The sequence below is a fragment of the Ranitomeya imitator genome, chromosome 2, assembly GCF_032444005.1.
Source record: "Ranitomeya imitator isolate aRanImi1 chromosome 2, aRanImi1.pri, whole genome shotgun sequence".
Taxonomy (NCBI): domain Eukaryota; kingdom Metazoa; phylum Chordata; class Amphibia; order Anura; family Dendrobatidae; genus Ranitomeya; species Ranitomeya imitator.
In genome coordinates this window covers 45175468-45199080 of record NC_091283.1, presented here as the reverse complement: position 1 = coordinate 45199080, position 23613 = coordinate 45175468, and the positions used below count along the sequence as shown (strand labels likewise).

At 46.9% G+C, this 23613-nt stretch overlaps 1 protein-coding gene across 2 annotated transcripts in view; it reads right to left on the bottom strand.

Annotated features, from left to right (window-relative positions):
• Positions 1 to 21423, bottom strand: part of BICRA (BRD4 interacting chromatin remodeling complex associated protein) — a 65538-nt gene extending 44115 nt beyond the window's left edge. For both annotated transcript variants that reach the window (XM_069746606.1, XM_069746607.1), the window contains exon 1: positions 21140 to 21423. The gene's annotated coding sequence lies outside the window, so the exon portion shown is untranslated. The remainder of the gene's footprint in view (positions 1 to 21139) is intronic.
• Positions 21424 to 23613: the final 2190 nt, after the last annotated feature.

Here is a 23613-nt window from a genome sequence, read left to right as displayed (position 1 = left end):
TTTATTTTTTTTTTATTTTGATCAAAATGAACCAATAGGAAAAATTTCCTATTGTTGCTGGGTGCCGGCCGGCAGATCTCAGTGGGCGCACTGCACATGCGCCTGCCATTTTCTTCCCAGAAGACGACGCTGATGGCAGGGTGACATCACGGTGTGATGCAGTAGGATCCAGGGATGCCGGAGGTACCGGGGGAAGATTGGGGGACCCCATTTCTCTCTCTTCTGATCTGATCACATCACAGGAGAGAGAAATTAAATGGGAAATCTGACTTTTTTTTTTGCGGTCGACGTTATTCCGTTTATAACGGCGATCGCAACACTTGAATAGGTAAAAATCGACCCAAATCATGTTATCCAGGGTCTCAGCTACCTTCGTTAGCCGAGACCCTGGAGAAATTCCGACGCCGGGGGGCGCTATATACTTATTTCTCAGAGCCGTAAAAAAGCGGCGATGAGGAATAAGCACCCTTAACTGCCACCATTAAAAAGGCGTATCAGCAGTCGTTAAGGGATTAATTAAAAATAGCAAACACAGTTATACATACCTAATGCCTAATTCCACTGAATCCCTCGTCTACTATAATAAAACAAAAAATAAATAAAAAAATATGCCTCACCTGTATGACGCTCTGTCCCACGCTGTAATCCCATGTCTCGTGATTAATAGTTTTCAACCTGGATGGTGCCAAGAGGCAACCGTCTACGCTGAGAACCACTGGTGAATGAGCTGCTGCACATCATTGATCAGCAGTGAAATCATCGAGGTTACCATCGGTCACTGAGGCTGCATAAAAGCCAGGCTGAACTACGAAGATCTCAGCACAGTGAGAAAAACTCACTGAGTTCACCGCAGTTCAGCTCAGTGAGTTCACAGCAGACCACTGATGCTGCGATCTCAGCAGCTCATTCATCAGTGATTCTCAGGTTGGACAGTCGCATATTGGCACCATCCAGGTTGGCAACTATCAATACCCTGACATGGATTACGTTGTGGAACAGAAAGTCGGACAGGTAAGAGATAGGGACCCCTTGGCTTCAAAGCAATGAGCATTAGGGCAGTATAAATATGTTTGTTATGTTACAATAAAAATAGGAAGGAGCGTTTGGTTTTTATTGCAAATAAAAGACTTTATTCTGGCTGTGCCTTTATTTACCATATTACTATAGGATTAGTAATGGATAGAGGTGTCTCATAGACGACTCAAATACTAAGCCGTGGGCTAAATGTTACCAAGCAGAACAAAGGTGACATCAATCCCAAAAATATCCAAGCCATGAGCAACAGAGCACACTGCAGTCACTGCACATTACTGGGGACAGGAAGCACAGCATGAGCAGCAGAGAACACTGCAGTCACTGCACATTACTGGGGACAGGAAGCACAGCATGAGCAGCAGAGTACACTGCAGTCACTGCACACACAGCACATTACTGGGAACAGGAAGCACAGCATGAGCAGCAGAGTACATGGCAGTCACTGCACACAGCACATTACTGGGGACAGGAAGCACAACATGAGCAGCAGAGTACACTGCAGTCACTGCACATTACTGGGGACAGGAAGCACAGCATGAGCAGCAGAGAACACTGCAGTCACTGCACACACAGCACATTACTGGGGACAGGAAGCACAACATGAGCAGCAGAGAACACTGCAGTCACTGCACATTACTGGGGACAGGAAGCACAACATGAGCAGCAGAGAACACTGCAGTCACTGCACATTACTGGGGACAGGAAGCACAGCATGAGCAGCAGAGTACACTGCAGTCACTGCACACACAGCACATTACTGGGGACAGGAAGCACAACATGAGCAGCAGAGTACACTGCAGAAACTGCACACAGCACATTACTGGTGACTGGAAGCACAGCATGAGCAGCAGAGTACACTGCAGTCACTGCACACACAGCACAAACACTGCAGTCACTGCACGCAGCACATTACTGGGGATAGGAAGCAAAGCATGAGCAGCAGAGTACACTGCAGTCACTGCACACAGCACATTACTGGGAACAGGAAGCACAGCACGAGCAGCAGAGTACACTGCAGTCACTGCACACACAGCACATTACTGGGGACAGGAAGCACAACATGAGCAGCAGAGTACACTGCAGAAACTGCACACAGCACATTACTGGTGACTGGAAGCACAGCATGAGCAGCAGAGTACACTGCAGTCACTGCACACAGCACATTACTGGGGATAGGAAGGACAGCATGAGCAGCAGAGTACACTGCAGTCACTGCACACAGAGCACATTACTGGGGATAGGAAGCACAGCATGAGCAGCAGAGCACACTGCAGTCACTGCACACAGAGCACATACACTGCAGTCACTGCACACAGCACATTACTGGGGACAGGAAGGATACCATGAGCAGCAGAAGTACACTGCAGTTACTGCACACAGATCACATTACTGGGGACAGGAAGAACAGCATAAGCAGCAGAGTACACTGCAGTCACTGCACACAGCACATTACTGGGAACTGAAAGTACAGCATGAGCAGCAGAGTACACTGCAGTCACTGCACACAGCACATTACTGGGAATTGGAAGCACAGGATGAGCAGCAGAGAACACTGCAGTCACTGCACACAGCATACTAAGGCTACGTTCACATTTGCGTTGTTGGGCGCAGCGTCGGCAACGCGACACATCCAACAACGCATGTGCAGAACGCTGTGTTTTGCGACGCATGCGTTGCCTTAAAAAAGCACAGAGCAGGAATTTCGGCGCAGGAAAAACGCTACAAGTAGCGTCCTCTGCGCCCTGTCTGTGCGTCTATATGACGCATGCGTCGTAAAACGCAGTACAACGCATACCGGCGCATGTCCATGCGCCCCCCATGTTAGAGATAGGGGCGCGTGACGCATGCGTCGGTATGCGTCGACGACACTGCGCCCAAAGGCGTAAATATGAACGTAGCCTAATGGTGACTGGAAGCACAGCATAAGCAGCAGAGTACACTGCAGTCACTGCACACAGAGCATACTACTGGAAACTGGAGGCACAGCATGAGCAGCAGAGTACACCTCAGTCACTGCACATTATGGAGACTGGAAACATAACATGAGCACAGAGTACACTGTAGCAACTGCACACAGAGCACATTACTGGAGACTGGAACCACAGAATGAGCAGAAGAGTACACTGCAGTCACTGCACATTACAGGGGACAGGAAGCACAGCATGAGCAGCAGAGTACACCGCAGTCACTGCACAGAGAGCACATTACTGGAGACTGGAAGCACAGTATGAGCAGAATAGTACACTGCAGTCACTGCATGCAGAGCACATTACTGGTTAATGGAAGCACAGAATGAGCAGCAGAGTACACTGCAGTCACTGCACATACAGCACATTACTGGGAACTGGAAGCACAGGATGAACAGCAGAGAACACTGCAGTCACTGCACACAGAACATACTACTGGAAACTGGAGGCACAGCATGAGCAGCAAAGTACACTGCAGTGACTGCACATTATGGAGACTGGAAACACAACATGAGCACAGAGTACACCGCAGTCACTGCACACAAAGCACATTACTTGGGACTGGAAGCACAGCATGAGCAGCAGAGTACACTGCAGTCACTGCACACAAAGCACATTACTGGGGACTGGAAGCACAGCATCAGCAGCAGAGTACACTGCAGTCACTGTACACAAAGCACATTACTGGGGACTGGAAGCACAGCATCAGCAGCAGAGTACACTGCAGTCACTGCACACAAAGCACATTACTGGTGACTGGAAGTACAGAATGAGAAGCAGAGTACACTGCAGTCACTGCACATTACTGGGAACAGTAAGAGCAGCAGAGTACACTGCAGTCACTGCACACAGAGCACATTACAGGGACTGGAAGTACAGCATGAACAGCAGAGTATACTGCAGTCACTGCACACAGAGCACATTACTGGAGACTGGAAGTACAGCATGAGCAGCTGAGTACACTGCAGTCACTACACACAGAGCACATTACTGGGGACCGGAAGCACAGCATGAGCAGCTGAGTACACTGCAGTCACTGCACACAGCACATTACTGGTGACCGGAAGTACAGCATGAGCAGCTGAGTACACTGCAGTCACTGCACACAGCACATTACTGGTGGCCGGAAGTACAGCATGAGCAGCAGAGCATGAGCAGCAGAGAACACTGCAGTCACTGCATGCAGAGTACATTACTGGGGACTGGAAGTACAGCATGAAGAGCAGAGTACACTGCAGTCACTGCAGACAGAGCATATTACTGGGGACTGGAAGCACAGCATGAAGAGCAGAGTACACTGCAGTCACTGCACACAGAGCATATTACTGGGGACTGGAAGTACAGCATGAGCAGCAGAGCATGAGCAGCAGAGAACACAGCAGTCACTGCACGCAGAGCACATTACTGGGGACTGGAAGTACAGCATGAAGAGCAGAGTACACTGCAGTCACTGCACACAGAGCACATTACTGGGGACCGGAAGTACAGCATGAGCAGCTGAGTACACTGCAGGCACTGCACACAGCACATTACTGGTGACCGGAAGTACAGCATGAGCAGCAGAGCATGAGCAGCAGAGAACACTGCAGTCACTGCACATTACTGGGGACTGGAAGTACAGCATGAGCAGCTGAGTACACTGCAGTCACTGCACACAGCACATTACTGGTGACCGGAAGTACAGCATGAGCAGCTGAGTACACTGCAGTCACTGCGCACAGCACATTACTAGGGACAGGAAGCACAGCATGAGCAGCAGAGTACACTGCAGTCACTGCGCACAGCACATTACTGGTGACCGGAAGTACAGCATGAGCAGCTGAGTACACTGCAGTCACTGCACACAGAGCACATTACTGGGGACTGGAAGTACAGCATGAACAGCAGAGCATGAGCAGCAGAGTACACTGCAGTCACTGCACACAGCACATTACTGGTGACCGGAAGTACAGCATGAGCAGCTGAGTACACTGCAGTCACTGCACACAGAGCACATTACTGGGGACTGGAAGTACAGCATGAGCAGCAGAGTACACTGCAGTCACTGCACACAGAGCACATTACTGGGGACTGGGAGTACAGCATGAACAGCAGAGTACACTGCAGTCACTGCACACAGAGCACATTACTGGGGACTGGAAGTACAGCATGAACAGCAGAGTACACTGCAGTCACTGCACACAGCACATTACTGGGGACTGGAAGGACAGCATGAGCAGCAGAGAACACTGGAGTTAACCTGCATTGTGACAACAAATATTGATTGAGCAGATTTGGCGTCAGGAACCTCCACATATAAATTAATGATAACCAAATTTAATTTGCCAATGGGACATTATTATACTAAATTAAAATGGAGTTACCCGTAACTAGATTCATAGAATTTATGGATAAGATGAACCCCAAAATGGAAATTACAAGCAACGTGACCTGACAGGAGGTCAGATTAGTTAGCTGTGGAAGTGTGCCAACGTGCTAGTAAGTGATGGCCTCACCAGACCTTGACAAACCGGCATCCTGGGACACTCATCTGTGTCACCGCCACTAATTATAGAGATGCTATAGATGATAGCGGCCTGTTACCTGCCCACACTAGAGGCAGCCATTACTTCTGACAAGTACGGTAACCTATGCCTGTCAATACCAGCCAAGACCTATACTGCAAGTACTACTGCCATAACCCTACCCCACCGGCATCCGATCAGTGGTTTGTGGCGGGGAGCAGCTCAGTAAGGCATAACCCAAAACAGGGGGACCCCACTCAGGAAGAAGATTCCACAACTGAAAATCCATCCCACAATTTGTTTGGGCTGGTTATGCATTGGGTGCATAGATTTTTGGAAACCCCACCCAAATTATTATAGCAGGCACAAAAATTGCTGCACCAAATCCACTGCCTGCCATTTTACGCTTTCCGAGTGGAAAATTCAAAGTGGATTACAGTTAGCAGCAAAATCGATAACATTCTGACAAATCTCATCCAGACCCTGTGCAAAAAAAAAAAGTCTTCAACATTTTTAATACACAGGGTGCACAGAAAAAAACAAAAACAAAAAAAAACACAAGCACCGCTTCAGGTTCCCCAGCAAAATTGCTACAGATTTTTATTCCGCTGCTATTTGCATCCCTATGGAATGCACACCAAAATAGTCAATAGAATTCTACTCTGTGTTTACAGTTTTTTATTGCTTTTTCCTTTTTTTAATGTGTTTTTTAGTGCAATTTTGCCCTTAAAAACCACAATTGCACATTTTTTTTTCAGGCTCCCCCTAGCAAATGTAGAGTTTTCATAGAATCCCATACACTTTCCGGGATGTATACAGTGGTTCACAGAGCAGCTGTCAGTCCTGCAGGACCCAAACCAAGATGATAGGTGCTCTGCAGACCAGGCCTGTGGAGTTGGAGTCATGGAGTCTGAGCCCATTTTCCTCGGAGTGATGGAAATTGAGGAGTCAGAGGTTTGGCTTACCGACTCCACAGCCCTTCTGCAGACGATAAAAGTACAACCAACCCCACCATAAAACATTATGCACTTGTATATTCCGTTCTTCTCTTTCGCAAAGCCAGATCAGTATCATAATGGCCCCCAAGAGTGCCCGATGGACCCCATTCACTTTAATAGGGGCTGGACAGGTTTCCGACACTTTAGCGGACATTATGACGGAATCCTATTTTGTTTGTTTTTTCCCGTTATCTGCACAATGCATGTGTGAACTTAGCCTAAAGGTACCTTCACACGGAACGATATCGCTAGCGATCCGTGACGTTGCAGCGTCCTGGAAAGAGATATCGTTCAGTTTGACAGGCAGCAGCGATCTGGATCCTGCTGTGCCATCGTTGGTCGGAGCAGAAAGTCCAGCACTTTATTTCGTCGCTGGCTCTCCTGCAGACATCGCTGAATCGGCGTGTGTGATGCCGATTTAGCGATGTCTTCACTGGTAACCAGGGTAAACATCGGGTTACTAAGCGCAGGGCCGCGCTTAGTAACCCGATGTTTACCAGTGTAAACGTAAAAAAAACAAACACTACATACTTACATTCCGGTGTCTGTCCCCCGGCGCTGTGCTGTGCTGTGAGCGCCGGCCAGCCGTAAAGCAGAGCACAGCGGTGACGTCACCGCTGTGTTTTCTGGCTGGCGCTCACAGTCAGTGCAGAGAAGCACAGCGCCGGGGGACAGACACCGGAATGTAAGTATATAGTGTTTTTTTTTTTAAGTTTACGCTCGTAACCAGGGTAAACATCGGGTTACTAAGCGCGGCCCTGCGCTTAGTAACCCGATGTTTACCCTGGTTACCCGGGGACCGGCATCGTTGGTCGCTGGAGAGCTGTCTGTGTGACAGCTCTCCAGCGACGCTGCAGCGATCGGGATCGTTGTCTAGATCGCTGCAGCGTCGCTAAATGTACCTTTAAGCTAGGAGAGAGGAAAAAACAAACAAACAAACAAAAAAAAACAACACGGTGTACTTAGTGTATGAGAAGTCAACCTAAAAAATGGAAAAGCAATGTTCTGCACAAGCCCATTGACACACAAGGCAGTTGAGGGTCTCCAGTGTAATTGCCAAATTTTTGTGAAAAAAGTACAATTAAAAAAAACAAACAGGAAAAGTGTCCTGGCATCTGGGGTGATAACCCCACTTACACAGGGCTGCCGCCTCGGGCTATTACATTACAGGAAGTCAATCTTCATCAGGACTAAACAAGACGGTGGCTTCCTGACAGACAGACGCTGCCGTACACTTTCTGGTGACACTGCGATGAGCGGAGCACAGATTTCATGCTCTGTACATTAATATACGCTGCGCTGTTCGCAGCTACACTGCTGTACTCAGATAATGGACTCCTAGAAAACATTATTGTGCTCCTACAGACCCCGTCAGCAAAGCTTCCATACAACATACTGCCTCTACCTCACATTTCACCTTTGCACATCATTCAGGGTATGCGCACAAGTTGCGTAATGTTGTGTGGATTTTTCCGCACCGATTTTGGTAAATCCACACTGCGGAATTACAGCGGTTTTCGTGCGGATTCCACCTGCGGTTTTACACCTGCGGATTCCTATAATGGAGCAGGTGTAAACCACTGCGGAATCCGCACAAAGAATTGATATGCTGCGGAATAAACAACGCAGCGTTTTCGTGCGTTTTTTTCCGCAGCATGTGCACTGCAGATTTTGTTTTCCATAGGTTTACATGGTACTGTAAACTCATGGAAAACTGCTGCCAATCCGCAGTGGCCAATCCGACTGCGGATCCGCAGCAAAATCGGCAACGTGTGCACATACCCTGACAGGTTTTATAGGATTATATATCATGTGTACATCTTGTACTACATATTTCACTCCAGAGCTGAAATCATACTTCAGCTTTATCAAACTTGAGGTTACATACCTAACAGCTAAGCTTTACCATTTTTTTTCTGAACTGTCTATTCATCAGTAAAGGTTTCATCTAAAACTAAAAGGGGCATGGTCCTTTCTCAACACGGTCTTGCACAAATACCAGAATCGAAGGTCATTTTGCTTCTTCGGGTCATCAAGACAACCCTTTCCCATGTGCATAGATCTCCTACTCCCCAATATCCTGCATGGGACCACCTTCTATTATCCAGAAGGAGCACCAACTACAAAGAGTGACCCCCTCTCTCTCTGGAGGACCTGGCCCATTCATATAATACATGGGTGGCCATTTATTTTCATGGCTGGGATGTATTACTACATATTCAGAGAAGGAAAAAGGTGTCTGGTCAGAGAAGGGGCACATTCGATCTGAAAAAGGGGTAACCTTCATAAGACAACCCATGAAGAACTAGATAATTTCAGAACGACTAATCACTCTTGTTGGTCAGTTACAGTAGTGGCCTTGGACAACAATAATCATCGATCGATTGATTGCTGCCGTGATCTGTGGCTGGGCCTGGACTTCCATTGACGGGCTGCATATATGTTATTCGGCAGGGATGACTTTTGTATTCTAGTCACCCATCTGATACTGAAGACCTGCACTAAGGATAGGTCATCAATATCCAACCTTCAATTATGTGCCGTTCTTGGTATAATTAGCATAGAAACAAAGCCACATTAAGAACGGTTTACAGCAGCTAGCCTGCTTGTTGATGGTTTCCTGGTAGTAAAATATTATTTCTTACCACACTGGATAGAGAAACAAACTGGAAATGAATGATCCCTCCTAAATAGAGTAATAATAACAAAAAAAGCCAAAATAAAAGTTAAATTCTTAAGGTAGAAAATACCCAAAAGGCAGACATTAGTATATTTGTATTTCCTTCTAGCTATGTGCACCCTTGCATTTAGTATGAGGTAAAAGCTGTCTCCTCAGCTCCGGCCTATTTTCCTGGCAGGGACGGCCGACCATCAGACAGGAAATACTAGTGCTGAACATCCACGGCGTATTATTTCTAGGCAGTAAAGTATAAGCCTTCCTCCATAACAGAGGGCACCACGGGTTAACACACAGGCTGCCATTTACAGCGCCCATGGCACCGGCTACCTATACACCTCCTAACATGTCGTGTTTCCACCACAGAAACGAGTGACGGCCAACGGGGTGATGATCCTAATGAGTTTTAGTCTCACACATGGCTCTTTGTCCCTTGGGGGAACAGACTGATGGAAATATGCACGAGCTGCCTGAATGATCACTGCCTGAAAGAAAAAAAAAAAACAAAAAACGGCCGAGCCATCCTGTCGAGCAAAGACGTAAATGCGCCAAGGTGCTTACTATTGTAGTAGTAGAGCGTTACTGCGAAAGGAACAGGATGGGCAATGCTGATAAGATGAATTAGATTTATATTACCCTTAGGCTATGTTTCCACAGTCAGGAACCGGCAGTGCTATGGACGCAGCACATGTCCGCTCCGTCCAACGCGCTGCCGGCTTTTGAACGCAGGTGATTCCGCATGTGTTCACTGAACCGTGCGGAATCACCGCGCCCTATACATTGGACAGGAAATTTAGATTGCGGAGACGGAGGGTCTCTGCAAGATAAATTGACATGCTGCGGTCTCGAAATACGCCCCACATGTCCGTCTCCGCAGAGAAGCCGGAGGTGTCCTTGCACACATAGTGTGGCTGTGAATGAACGCAGCGTCAAACCCGCAGCGTTTACTGACCGTGGAAACATACCCTTAGGTGCACTGGTGTACAATTTCGGAACATTGAAAAAAAAATATCAAAATTGTAAAATTATGCTACAAACATCTTTTGTTTTATATACCAATCAGGTACATACTTCAGTCCAAATTTTGGCCTCTTAAATGGGCCATTAAACAACCTATCGGGATCCCAATGGGTCTTCCCTCATTTAACGACTTAGACGCTATGGTGAACAGTGATCACAGTATCTAAGGGGGTTATACTGCTGTGATCAGAGCTAGCGCCAACTGCAGCTGGCAATGGCAGACGTCTGCTTGTGCTCGCTCCATATCAATCCTCCCCACTTCAGCCACACACAAAGTGGATGTTGGAAGAAGTGGATGGTCGACAATAAGGGATCGGTGATGTTGGGCTTCCCTGTTCACAGATTGCATGGCCACCATTGGCTGTAATCGGCTGATACCAGTGAGTGCCAGATTATAGCCAACAATGATCCTAATACCGTTCCTCCGTTTTGTTTTACAGAAAAAATGGCTGGCACAGTCTGTGACCTCTCCAGAAAGAACATCCTTAGAAGTCACAACCCCATTACCGACAATTCCTTCTAACAGACTAGATGTTGGCGCTGGGTCCTGTCACAGAGCGGCGAAGCGCGCGGATAATTTCTGACTTTTTATGGAGGAATTTTTTTTTTCTTAGAAGTTGGATTGCGACAGACACTTTCTGAAAACGAGAAAAGACAGAACGATCCTTCAAAAGGAGGGCACCGAGGATGCTGACTTCACACTGGCCATTGAAGGAGACTATTCTTTTTTTTTTTGGCCATTTTTGCAATTTTGCTGAAATAGGGATCATATTCCATGGCATATTTCATAGCTATGCTTATGGTATATTAAAAATTAAACTCTGAATTCTAAAGGCTAAAAACATGCGTACTGATAAAAAAAGACGACTTGTACAAAAAAAACAAACAAAAAAAAAAAACAAACAAACTAAACAACTTTTTAGCAAGTTTTCTTTTAATAGAAAAAAAAACAAACAAAAAACACGGAATTCGTCAGTGATAAAAATGTGATTTTCCGAGGCATCAACTACACGGGGGCTTCGTACGTGTGCAGACGTCTGTTTATGTGGACCGATAATGATCGTTCCCGATCGTAGGACTGTGTGAGGGTATGTGCACACCTTCAGGTTTTTTCGCGATAAAAACGCATTAGAAAACGCCTACCTATGCATCCTATCATTTAGAATGCATTCTGCAATTTTTGTGCACATGATGCGGTTTTTTTCCGCCAACAAAAAAACGCACTGCGGTAAAAAAAGCAGCATGTTCATTAATTTTGCGAATTTTCTGCGTTTTTCCCGCTAATCTATGCATTTGGAAAAAACGCAAGAAAAAACGCATCAAAAACACACAAAAAAAGCATCTAAACCGTGGAAAAAAAAAAACGCATGGGAATTTCTGGCAGAAATTTTGGGTTTTTGTCAGGAAAATTTCTGCCAGAAATCCTGACATGTGCACATACCCTGAACTCATCGGCCGATCAGCCCAAGGAATGACGAAAACACTCGATGATTGGATTGTTGGCAGCTCATCACCCTATGCAAACAAGGGATGCGCTGCCAACAACAAACATGCTGTATTGGGGGATATGGTGATTACGTTAATGGTCCTTGTGAAAAGGTCATTAAAAGGTGATAGTTTATAGGCAGGAATCAGCCAGTGTGAATAGGCCTTTTACTAGATTAATTGGTCCTGGACGTACATATAGGTCAGCACCTTATTTGAGGACATACTCGGAAATATCAGTCTGATACAAATCACGGTTTTATGTTCACACCCAAGACGAGGTACGGCAGCACAAGTCTATACGGTTGTATAGTAGCAGCATACATGAACACATTCATCCCAGTTTGCACTATGATCCCATGTAACGTAGATCATTTGGGGAGGGGGGGGTGATCATTACTGGAAACAATGACCGGCTCCTCCATGCAAGCAGCAAGGGTTAAAACTATGCAGACACTGAATGGCATGTATAGAATGAAGAGGCAGAGGACGAAATGCACAGAGCCAAGAAGAAGGGCAAAGCACGACAACCAGAAACGAGGCACCGGCTGGTAGCTAAGGTCACGGAAACTGTGGGCACGCTGGACAGATGACTATACGTAATATGGACGAGCGGACTGACTTCCAACTTGTTCTGCTTATTGATAGTAATAGCTTCATCCATCTATAGTATCGCCGAGAAATTTGCAAACCGATTTGATTATCTCCAGGGAGATCCAAAGATGCTACTCGCAGTGTGCTTTTCCTGGAGAGACGCACGCGAAGCAAGGGAAAAAAAAAAGAAAAAAAAGAAAACAAGAAGTGACAAAACTGCTGCAAAGATGGCGATTCCAATGATGGCTGCCATGGACGTATGATGCCGGAAAATTTATATTGACTCGGTCAGTGCAGGCTTGTGTACCGCAATCCACAGTTTGGAATATACTATGTAGCTTAAGGGTATGTGCACGCATTAAGGTTTTTTCGCGTTTTTTTCGCGATAAAAACGCATTAGAAACTGCAGACATATGCATCCTATCATTTAGAATGCATTCTGAAATTTTTGTGCACATGATGCGTTTTTTTCCGCAAAAAAAAAAAAAAAAAAACCGTATTGCGGGAAAAAAAGCAGCATGTTCATTAATTTTGCATTTTTTTTGCGTTTTTCCCGCTATCCTATACATTGGGAAAAAACGCGTCAAAAAACGCGAAAAAAACGCATGCGGATTTCTGGCAGAAATGTCTGTTTTTTGTCAGGAAATTTCTGCTAGAAAATCCTGACGTGTGCATAAACCGTGTGCACATAGTGTGTGTGTGTGTGTGTGTGTGTGTGTGTGTGTGTGTGTGTGTGTGTGTGTGTGTGTGTGTGTGTGTATGTATGTATATATGGGGTTTAATGTCCCAAGCCAATCTAGGCCATTACAAGACTTTATCGGAAGCACATCTCTCGTTTACACTGAACAATGTGCTGCCGAGCATTTAATCGCTTGTCAAGTGAATGCCGGTTGGTTTAGACTAGCTGATAGTTGGGATTGATTATTCCCATGAATGTTCGTTTACTGAATTTCGGCAAAATGGGCCATGAAACTACATCTATATATAAAGTAAATAGGCTCCGCAAATCTACCGCAATTCTGCAATATCTGGACACCCCGTAGGGAGGTGGAGATTGCTGCAAAACCAACATCACCTTTTGCAAAAATTAAACCATAATATACGGTACTTTTTAAGTCAGAAGTAAGAGAAAAGCTGAAATTTATGTTGTTTCTATGTTTTGGACTCCCTAGTTTCACAAGTGTGAATGCGGCCTAACACAGCATCAAGCAGAGTGGCGACAGTTCACAACTACGTCCCAAACTCCGTTTTTTTTAAGTTTGGAAAAAACTATGGCGGATATGTGACAAGAGGGACACAATGGTTCTAGTAACACGCCAAGAAAAAAAAAATACTGCATACAGCTCTGGTAACGTGACAGAGGCTCCAACGCGGATGCAGTCAGCAGCCATTTTTTTTTCTTAATGGCCATTTGACAGAAAATAAACATTATTAATATTAAAATATGCACCAAAAATGCATGACACGTGCCAACGTCTAGGCACAAGGATTACTCGGTTCTGATTTGGACACACGGCACCATGGTTCACCTAACTCTAGACAGATGTTGAGGTTTCTGTGTAGTCAGAGAACACACTTGTGACTCACATTTTATATAATAAAACACTACCGCCCCCACGAGAAGAAAAAAAATTCTGTCAACTTAAATTGACAATTTGTGAAAAACTCGCATTAGGTCGACAGCCATTTTATGTGTATGCGCAGATTTGTAAAGGAGTGACAACCAAAGTAGGCACCATTATTGGGCTGTCACGAAGCGATTTCCTGACAGAAAAATATGGTCCCTCACAGTTCTGCCACAGGTTTTTGGTGCTGGGACCAGTTTATAGAGCTGCTATGTATAACCGAGATCGCGTACTGCTTTTTTATGACTTGGTTTTCCCAATTTGAAGTCACATAAAAGAAAAAAGAAAAAAAAACCACAACAAAATCACAAGAAACCCACAAGAGATCAGGCTTGGTGTAGTTTATACAAAAAAAAAAAAAAAAGTTGCGTTCCCATCAACCCATAATCATTGTGAATAGAGAATTTGTTTTTGTTAAATTCCTATTACCGTAATTCTATTGCAAGATCTGCCTGGCAAAATACCGCAATAAAACCAAACGTGTGAACGTGACATGCTGCATTACTGGACAGAGGTGGCGGTTACCAGTAACTAGGCCACAATGCCTTTCGGGTATCTATACGACAACCCCAGTGGAAAAAAAATATATTAATTTTTGCGCTCCTTTAGGGGCAAATATGACATTTTTGGATGTACCACAGAGGGTATGATTCACATGCAATATGGACGTGAAGATAGAACCTAAAAAGTATCTGCCCTAACAACCAACATAACATGGGGTGCAAGATGCAGGGAAAGTATTGGGTCCTCTAACCCAGTAATAATTCCCTGAATGCCCCCTTAACACAAATAATGTCCCCTTAAAAAAGGTATTACTGGCTGTGTAGTGCCTCCCTTGCAAAAAATATCCAAATGCCCCTCCAAAGGTAATAATCCCCCTCACAACAAAAATACAGTGTATAGTCACTAAATGTGAGCCATCCAGTCCTCTTCTCCCCTGCATTCGAAAAAGGCCATCATTGCGCCATTTGTGTTGTCTCGTAGCTTTGCGAGCCTACAGCAACCTCTGACCTTCAGATGGAGGATGGTGGACCAGGGAGCCTATGACTCCCTGCTCTACCACTGGATCCAATGGTGTGGTCGCCATGTTGATGCCGATACAGTAAGCAGTGGTGCTCGCTCTGAGATATACGGCAGCCAGCCAGAGGCGCAAAGTATCAAAACAAAAACAAGTATTATAAACCTTCCCTGGCCGATCTCTCCATGGAAAGGAGTCAGGAGAAAAAGCAGTAACTTTGGTCAAAAACAAGCAAAAGGGGAAAATAGAATTTGACAACTGCACAGGGTTTGCACCACGGACGCGACTGGAGGATCTAAAGCACAACATTTACACAATCTACAAAACAACATGGTGGCCTATTCTCAGCACAAGAAAAATTGGATATGTACTGTTTTGTATTTTTTTTTTTCAATAGGCAAAAGCAGCAAAATCACTTACAACACCCCAAAATCTCAAGAGAAACCGAAGCTGGAAAAAGTTTTGGAATTGTCCTAATTTCAAGAAGGGCATTCATCCAGTAAGAGCTCCCGGGATTTTTACTACACGTCTTTATTATTAGTACAATACATTTTCTCAGAGTCATAAAACTAATAGAGCACAATGACCCATCACGTAACGAGACTCACAACTTCTGACTTTCCTTCTCTACTAAAGAGAGATCATCTGAATCGGTGGCAGAGAGGGTACCAGCGTCCAGCCACCCCATCGTCCATACCTTGGGGCATAAGAGGTCTACTTTTTTTATCCATATTCCCAAATGACATTGATTTATTTTTTTTTTTATAAGTCATAGGATATGGATTTTCAATTTTTGGGGGATGGAATGGAGGCTGCGTTTTGTCCTCGTGCACATTTTCTGGTACCTCGGACTCTTTAAAGCCGCCATAAAGACACAACCTTATGACTACGGGAACGTCATTGGCCAAGGACTTTGAAAGCTAGGCCTGATCGCGGCCATTGGCAGCATTGCGTATACCCGAACCTTAAGGCCACGTGCACACGTTGCGGAAAGTGGTGCAGAATTTTCCGGACCGATTTTGGTAAATCCGCAGGTAAACAGCACTGCGGATTACCTGCGGATTTACCGTGTTTTTTTGCGGATTCCAACAGCGGTTTAACACCTGCGGATTCCTATTATGAAGCAGGTGTAAACCGCTGCGGAATCCGCACAAAGAACTGACATGCTGCGGAATAAACAACACTACGTTTCCGCGCATTTTTTTCCGCAGCATGTGCACTGCAGATTTGGTTTTCCATAGGTTTACATGGTACTGTAAACTCAGGGAAAACTGCTGCCAATCCGCTGCGGATCCGCAGCAAAATCCACAACGTATGCATATACCTTAAACCATTTTGTACTTTTGAAAAAAGTACGGTAAGTTGAATTCAGCAAGATTGAAGTTAAAACCGGTTTCTATTTCTTCATTAAAAATATAGTACACCACTCCAAAATATTAAACTCATGAATATTTCACAGCATGTCACGCAAAATTTCAAAGTATAGCAGCGTTATTCCGACGCGTTTAGACTGAAGTCTTAATCATGGCCATGATTAAGACTTCGGTCGAAACGCGTTGGAATAACGATCAACTTACTTTTTTCTGTGGATCGTTTGCTCCAACCTTTCAGTGCAGGAACAGATGAGGAGCAGCCTACATTCAGGTGAGATGACTATAGGTGTTTTTTTTTTGGCATTTTGTACTTTTTGTATATTCTAGTTATCTTTTCGATTTTACAAGAAAATAAAAACAATCAAACTAAGTTGAATGCTGGCTGGAACCTGCAAAACTCAGCGCCACCCGTCAACCAGTTAAAGTGGAAATTTCTTCTCTATCACTTCCGAGACCCCATACATGGGAATTTTGGGCTCATTTGGGCGCTCCCGTGCTCACAAGACACTGTGGCTACCATCTGGCAGCGGCCTCCTGGAGAATAAAGTGATCAGCAGTTGAAAATCCAATATGCTGGACCCTTCCCTCCCCCGTCCTAGACCCCCATATACAAGAAGCTGTTGACCGATGCAACTGAAGTTCTCCAAACTGTACAGCGACTTTGAAGTTATGTCCATTTGGGGCTTAGCTGCTGCGGATTTTCCGCAGCTGTAAAAATCCGCATAATATCAGGTGCATTTACAACAGACTTCACCCTCAGTGTCGCAAAAGATGAAACCCTCAACGAAAAGGAGCAGAATTTCCAATGAGGATTTTCTCTGAAAACTTTCGGCACTGTAACACGCAATGGATTTCCCGCCCAGCTTATTTTTTTGGGCCCTCTATGTTATCTTGTATAGATGCAATTCCTAGAAAGGCAATCGCACTGCCTAAACTATGAGTGATGATCACCAAATTATTTGCTAACATTTCGTTACACCAGTGTTGATGTAAGGGACTAGTCAGCCGTTTTTTCACATTTTTTAGAATCTGTATTGCATAGAAGTGGCCAGATTTCCAATGTCCACCTCAACGGTCCACGTGCAGGACACGTTTTACAGAGTGGCCGTGGGTCTCCTAACCCAAACGCAACAACCACATATGTCATTACACAGTCATAAAGCTGTTCGGCACAAGAGATTTGTGGCCGGTCTAGAATTTGCGGTCCGTAATGGTTATAACAGGCGCTAAGACTCGACATACCTACGACTATGTAATACCGCCATCATCTTTAGGCAATATATACCGATAGAAGGTTCACAGCTCAATATGGCCTAAAATGCGTCATGTAGTGCTGAGTGGTGGGGAGACTCGAATCTTCTAGAGTTGGCGCAAATTGATTTGCCAGACTGAGTCCAGTGGCTAGGTCAGCGATCTATGGGCATCAGTCGTGAGCCTCGTCATCCGCCTCCCACCTACCAGTATTCTTTCCATAAGCCACCATTGCGATGCGGTCGCGCAAGGCCAGAAATTGGACTAGATGCTACAAATCGATTTGCACTAACTCTAGCATCTACCATACATTTACAATATGTGGATATACTATAAATGTGCAAAATAATAATGACTTTCTACATTAATCCAGGAGTCCAAGTGGCAATCTTAAGGGGTCGGCAGTATTTTTTTTAATCAATGCAAAAAAAAAATCATCAAAATGTAGGTACTAGTCACAAGTGTTCGCTCCTTTACCAGCAGCTTGGCCTGCGGATACAGGACATTACGGGGAGTAAAAGGAAAACTGACTAATTGTGGGATGGTAAATAAAATAAAAAACAAACATAAACAAGACAAATACTCCCTTATGTTTATCTTCTGCGGTGATGATGTGCCATCCATCATGCACGTGACTGCTGCAGACAATCACTGGCCTCGGCAATGATGCTTGCATCTATCACAAGACCACAGAAGCCAGTGATTGCCTGCAGCGGTCATGTGCTATTGCTTCTGGGCAGGTAAACAGAGACACTACTTTTTTTTTTTTTAAAGGATATATACACACACACCAGACATCCTCTCTAAACTCAGTATCCCTGTCCAGTGTCGAAGATTCCCATTGCGTTAGTGCAGTCCGTTCAACGCATACGTTAAACGGACTGCGCTAACGCAAGTGCCGACTTTGGCACAGCGCTAGCGCAGATGGCGCATCTGCTAGCTCCATCTGCGCTAGCAGTGACGGACCCGGAAACGCTGCAGCCCGCATCTCGGGTCCGTCACTCAATGACGGCCAGGTTCAGGTCTCGTTCAGACGTCTGATTTTTGCGCACGAGTGCCAGCCGTGTTTTTCACTTATACCCATGATAGTCTATAGGGCCATTCACAGGTCCGAATTTTTTCCTTGAACCGAGTGATCTGTGGAAAATATTGGCGATGCGTTTGATTTTTATCCAAGGGTCGGATCAAAATCGGGAATGTAAGTCAACGAAAAAATTACATCCGAGTGTGATCCGATTTTCACGGACTCCCAGAATGGAGATGGTTGAGGTTTTTGTTTGTTCAGATGATGCTTGGACCACAGAATCTGATCAGAATAACGGGTCCAATTTTTTTGTATGTGAAAAATAATCGGAATGAGGCCGTAACGAGTTCACGCGGCTTTTTTCGGATTGCACCCTTAAGTGCGAGACGGGGTCTGACGTGACAATGTCTGCAGGTTAAGTTGGCATTCCATAAGCGACGAATCATCAACATAAACTTATAAAAACAACATAAAAGAATAATATAGTAAGAAATAACAATCGGGGAAAATGTCCAACTGTTTAAATTCTCCAGCATTTACCACAATCGGGGAGGATGAGACCCCATAATTGTCATTGGTAAGGAGTCGGTTAAAGGGGGACCCCCTCAGTCCCTGCAGATGTCATTCTATGACACCAGTCTCCATTTTTACTCACACGCCAGGAAGAACTGTCACATGAAATCCCGGGTACACATACAGTGGCGGAGGTGCTTGTACAGATGTAACGTCGCTTGCCTCTCCTCCTAAATGTGGGACAGCCATGCAAATCACAATCATACTCCCCCCAAAAAAAGAAGCTAACCCTCTTCACCATAGGGCGTGTTATAGGGACACCCCACAAACATTATGACATGCAGAATAAATGACCCACTGCTGCATCAGTAATGGCGGCCGGAATTTTTACAACTGGGAGAAAAAAAAAATCCTGTATGCGGAATTATTATCGTCTAAAAAGATCTAATTCGGACCCTATTAAAATCAAATGGGGTCGATCTGCTTTCAATTCCCTGAGTGACGCAATGGATCGCGTATTCCTGATGGTGCGTTCCGTAAAGGTCACAAACGGAATGTCGGAATGTTCGGACGTGAGATAAAGGGGAAAGGCACCAACAACTGGATAAAGGCATTACAGGTACGGCTGGATTTTATTATTAATGATATAACGAGGCGGGGGTTCCCCGATACAGAAGAGGCGGGGGTCTCCGATGGGCGCGTTACACACTAAATAGAATGGGGGGGGATTAAAGGGACACCACGACAATTCTTCTCAACTCCCCATATAAACACACGCTCCTTTTAGACATCCTATAGCAATAAAGGCCCCGACCATAACACGCAGAGCGCTCACTAAACTTCAGGGTAGATCTTGTGCACCGCTCTCCGCCATCAATGCACCGCTCTCCGCCATCAATGCACCGCTCTCCGCCATCAATGCACCGCTCTCCGCCATCAATGCACCGCTCTCCGCCATCAATGCACCGCTCTCCGCCATCAATGCACCGCTCTCCGCCATCAATGCACCGCTCTCCCCCATCAATGCACCGCTCTCCCCCATCAATGCACCGCTCTCCCCCATCAATGCACCGCTCTCCACCATCAATGCACCGCTCTCCCCCATCAATGCACCGCTCTCCGCCATCAATGCACCGCTCTCCGCCATCAATGCACCGCTCTCCACCATCAATGCACCGCTCTCCACCATCAATGCACCGCTCTCCACCATCAATGCACCGCTCTCCCCATCAATGCACCGCTCTCCGCCATCAATGCACCGCTCTCCGCCATCAATGCACCGCTCTCCCCCATCAATGCACCGCTGTCCGCCATCAATGCACCGCTCTCCCCCATCAATGCACCGCTCTCCACCATCAATGCACCGCTCTCCCCCATCAATGCACCGCTCTCCCCCATCAATGCATCGCTCTCCCCCATCAATGCACCGCTCTCCACCATCAATGCACCGCTCTCCGCCATCAATGCACCGCTCTCCGCCATCAATGCACCGCTCTCCCCCATCAATGCATTCTGCATCCAATATACCATCACTGGAATGTAAAGGGGAAACCCCTAATAAGCAAAAATAATCCCAGAAGCTTCCTATGGTTGGGGGTGTAGGGGTATCCCCAAGTCTATATAGGGGGGTGCCCAATTCTTTATACTCCAGCAGGGCCCCCATGTTTGCAGATGACATAAGCTTGCAATATTGGTGGGATTGGGGGGGTTAACCATGGACACCCCATATTATACACAGGGGGATGTGTGTGCATTGCATTCATATCACCGGGCCACAGACAAGGGGGTGCACGGGATTTGTAAGGGGGGCTGATCAGCATCTTGCTGCCCCCCACTACCTTGCAGGAGAAGCCCCCATTGCATCCTGCAGACGTGACAGGGAGCAGAGGAGAGAGGGGGGTGAGATGCAGGAGAGCAGGGGGGGTGGTGCTGGGTGTAATTGGGGGCTGGGTGCTCCCCCTCTCCCCCCGGCCCCGGCCGCTCCCGCGGAGGGTGCAGGTAAGGGCAGACTTATACACATTTAAAGAGAAATCGCTACAATTGTAACAAACTCACCGCGGTGTTTGAGCAGCAGTCGGCCCGGGGTCTCCGAGTCATCCCAGCACGGGCTCTCAATGCAGGACCCAAGTGGCCTAGACACATAGAGGGTTAGCGCGAAGCCTGACGAGATGGCGCCGCCGCAGAGGGCCCAGCGCTGCCCCCCGGCCCGCCGCCGCCCCCAGACCACAGCCTAGAAAGCACCACAAATTCACCTCGCGTTTCCTGGAGGAAGGAAATTAAAAAAAAAAAATTGATCGCAGAGGGTTATTTTTTTCCCCCACTTCCCACTCCTGAGTCTCCTCCCTTCTCTCCCCTCCTCCAAAACAATGGAACCCACCCAAATAGGAGGTGCTGGGAGGGGAGCTCTGCCCCCACACTGGGCACTGCCTGCTGCTGCCGACATTGACATGCAAATCAGCCCGGCAGGAGCCCTGGGGGGCAGAGGAGTGTGAGCAGCAGCAGGACTCGGGGTCAGGGCAGGCTGTCCTCCTGCGGCTACTGCTGCACTAAGGGCTACTGCACTAGAGGCTACTGCTGCTGCACTAAAGGCTACTGCTGCTGCACTAGAGGCTACTGCTGCTGCACTAGAGGCTACTGCTGCTGCACTAAAGGCTACTGCTGCAATAAAGGCTACTGCTGCTGCACTAGAGGCTACTGCTGCTGCACTAAGGGCTACTGCTGCTGCACTAAAGGCTACTGCTGCTGCACTAAAGGCTACTGCTGCTGCACTAGAGGCTACTGCTGCTGCACTAAAGGCCACTGCTGCTGCAATAAAGGCTACTGCTGCTGCACTAAGGGCTACTGCTGCTGCACTAAAGGCTACTGCTGCTGCACTAAAGGCCACTGCTGCTGCACTAAAGGCTACTGCTGCTGCACTAAAGGCTACTGCTGCTGCACTAAGGGCTACTGCTGCTGCACTAAAGGCTACTGCTGCTGCACTAAAGGCCACTGCTGCTGCACTAAAGGCTACTGCTGCTGCACTAAAGGCTACTGCTGCTGCACTAAGGGCTACTGCTGCTGCACTAAAGGCCACTGCTGCTGCACTAAAGGCTACTGCTGCTGCACTAAAGGCTACTGCTGCTGCACTAGAGGCTACTGCTGCTGCACTAAAGGCTACTGCTGCAATAAAGGCTACTGCTGCTGCACTAGAGGCTACTGCTGCTGCACTAAGGGCTACTGCTGCTGCACTAAAGGCTACTGCTGCTGCACTAAAGGCCACTGCTGCTGCACTAAAGGCCACTGCTGCTGCACTAAAGGCTACTGCTGCTGCACTAAAGGCTACTGCTGCTGCACTAGAAGCTACTGCTGCTGCACTAAAGGCCACTGCTGCTGCACTAAAGGCTACTGCTGCTGCACTAAAGGCTACTGCTGCTGCACTAAAGGCTACTGCTGCTGCACTAAAGGCTACTGCTGCTGCACTAGAGGCTACTGCTGCTGCACTAGAGGCTACTGCTGCTGCACTAAGGGCTACTGCTGCTGCACTAAAGGCTACTGCTACTGCACTAAAGGCCACTGCTGCTGCACTAAAGGCTACTGCTGCTGCACTAAAGGCTACTGCTGCTGCACTAAGGGCTACTGCTGCTGCACTAAAGGCTACTGCTGCTGCACTAAAGGCCACTGCTGCTGCACTAAAGGCTACTGCTGCTGCACTAAAGGCTACTGCTGCTGCACTAGAGGCTACTGCTGCTGCACTAAAGGCTACTGCTGCAATAAAGGCTACTGCTGCTGCACTAGAGGCTACTGCTGCTGCACTAAGGGCTACTGCTGCTGCACTAAAGGCTACTGCTGCTGCACTAAAGGCCACTGCTGCTGCACTAAAGGCTACTGCTGCTGCACTAAAGGCTACTGCTGCTGCACTAGAAGCTACTGCTGCTGCACTAAAGGCTACTGCTGCTGCACTAAAGGCTACTGCTGCTGCACTAAAGGCTACTGCTGCTGCACTAAGGGCTACTGCTGCTGCACTAAAGGCTACTGCTGCTGCACTAAAGGCTACTGCTGCTGCACTAAAGGCTACTGCTGCTGCACTAAAGGCTACTGCTGCTGCACTAAAGGCTGCTGTTGCTGCACTAAAGGCTGCTGCTGCTTCAGTAAAGGCTGCTGCTGCTACTGCACTAAAGGCTACTGCTGCTGCTGCACTAAAGGCTACTGCTGCTGCACTAAAGGCTACTGCTGCTGCACTAAAGGCTACTGCTGCTGCACTAAAGGCTGCTGTTGCTGCACTAAAGGCTACTGCTGCTGCACTAAAGGCTACTGCTGCTGCACTAAAGGCTGCTGTTGCTGCACTAAAGGCTGCTGCTGCTGCAGTAAAGGCTGCTGCTGCACTAAAGGCTGCTGCTGCTATTGCACTAAAGGCTACTGCTGCTGCACACTCTCTTTGATTCCAGCATGGAACTTGTATGACAAAAGCCATACCCCTCCCCCAGAGAGGAGCAAGACCGCGCCAAGTTCTGAAGCCGAGGTCATACCGAACCCCATCACAGCGATTATTT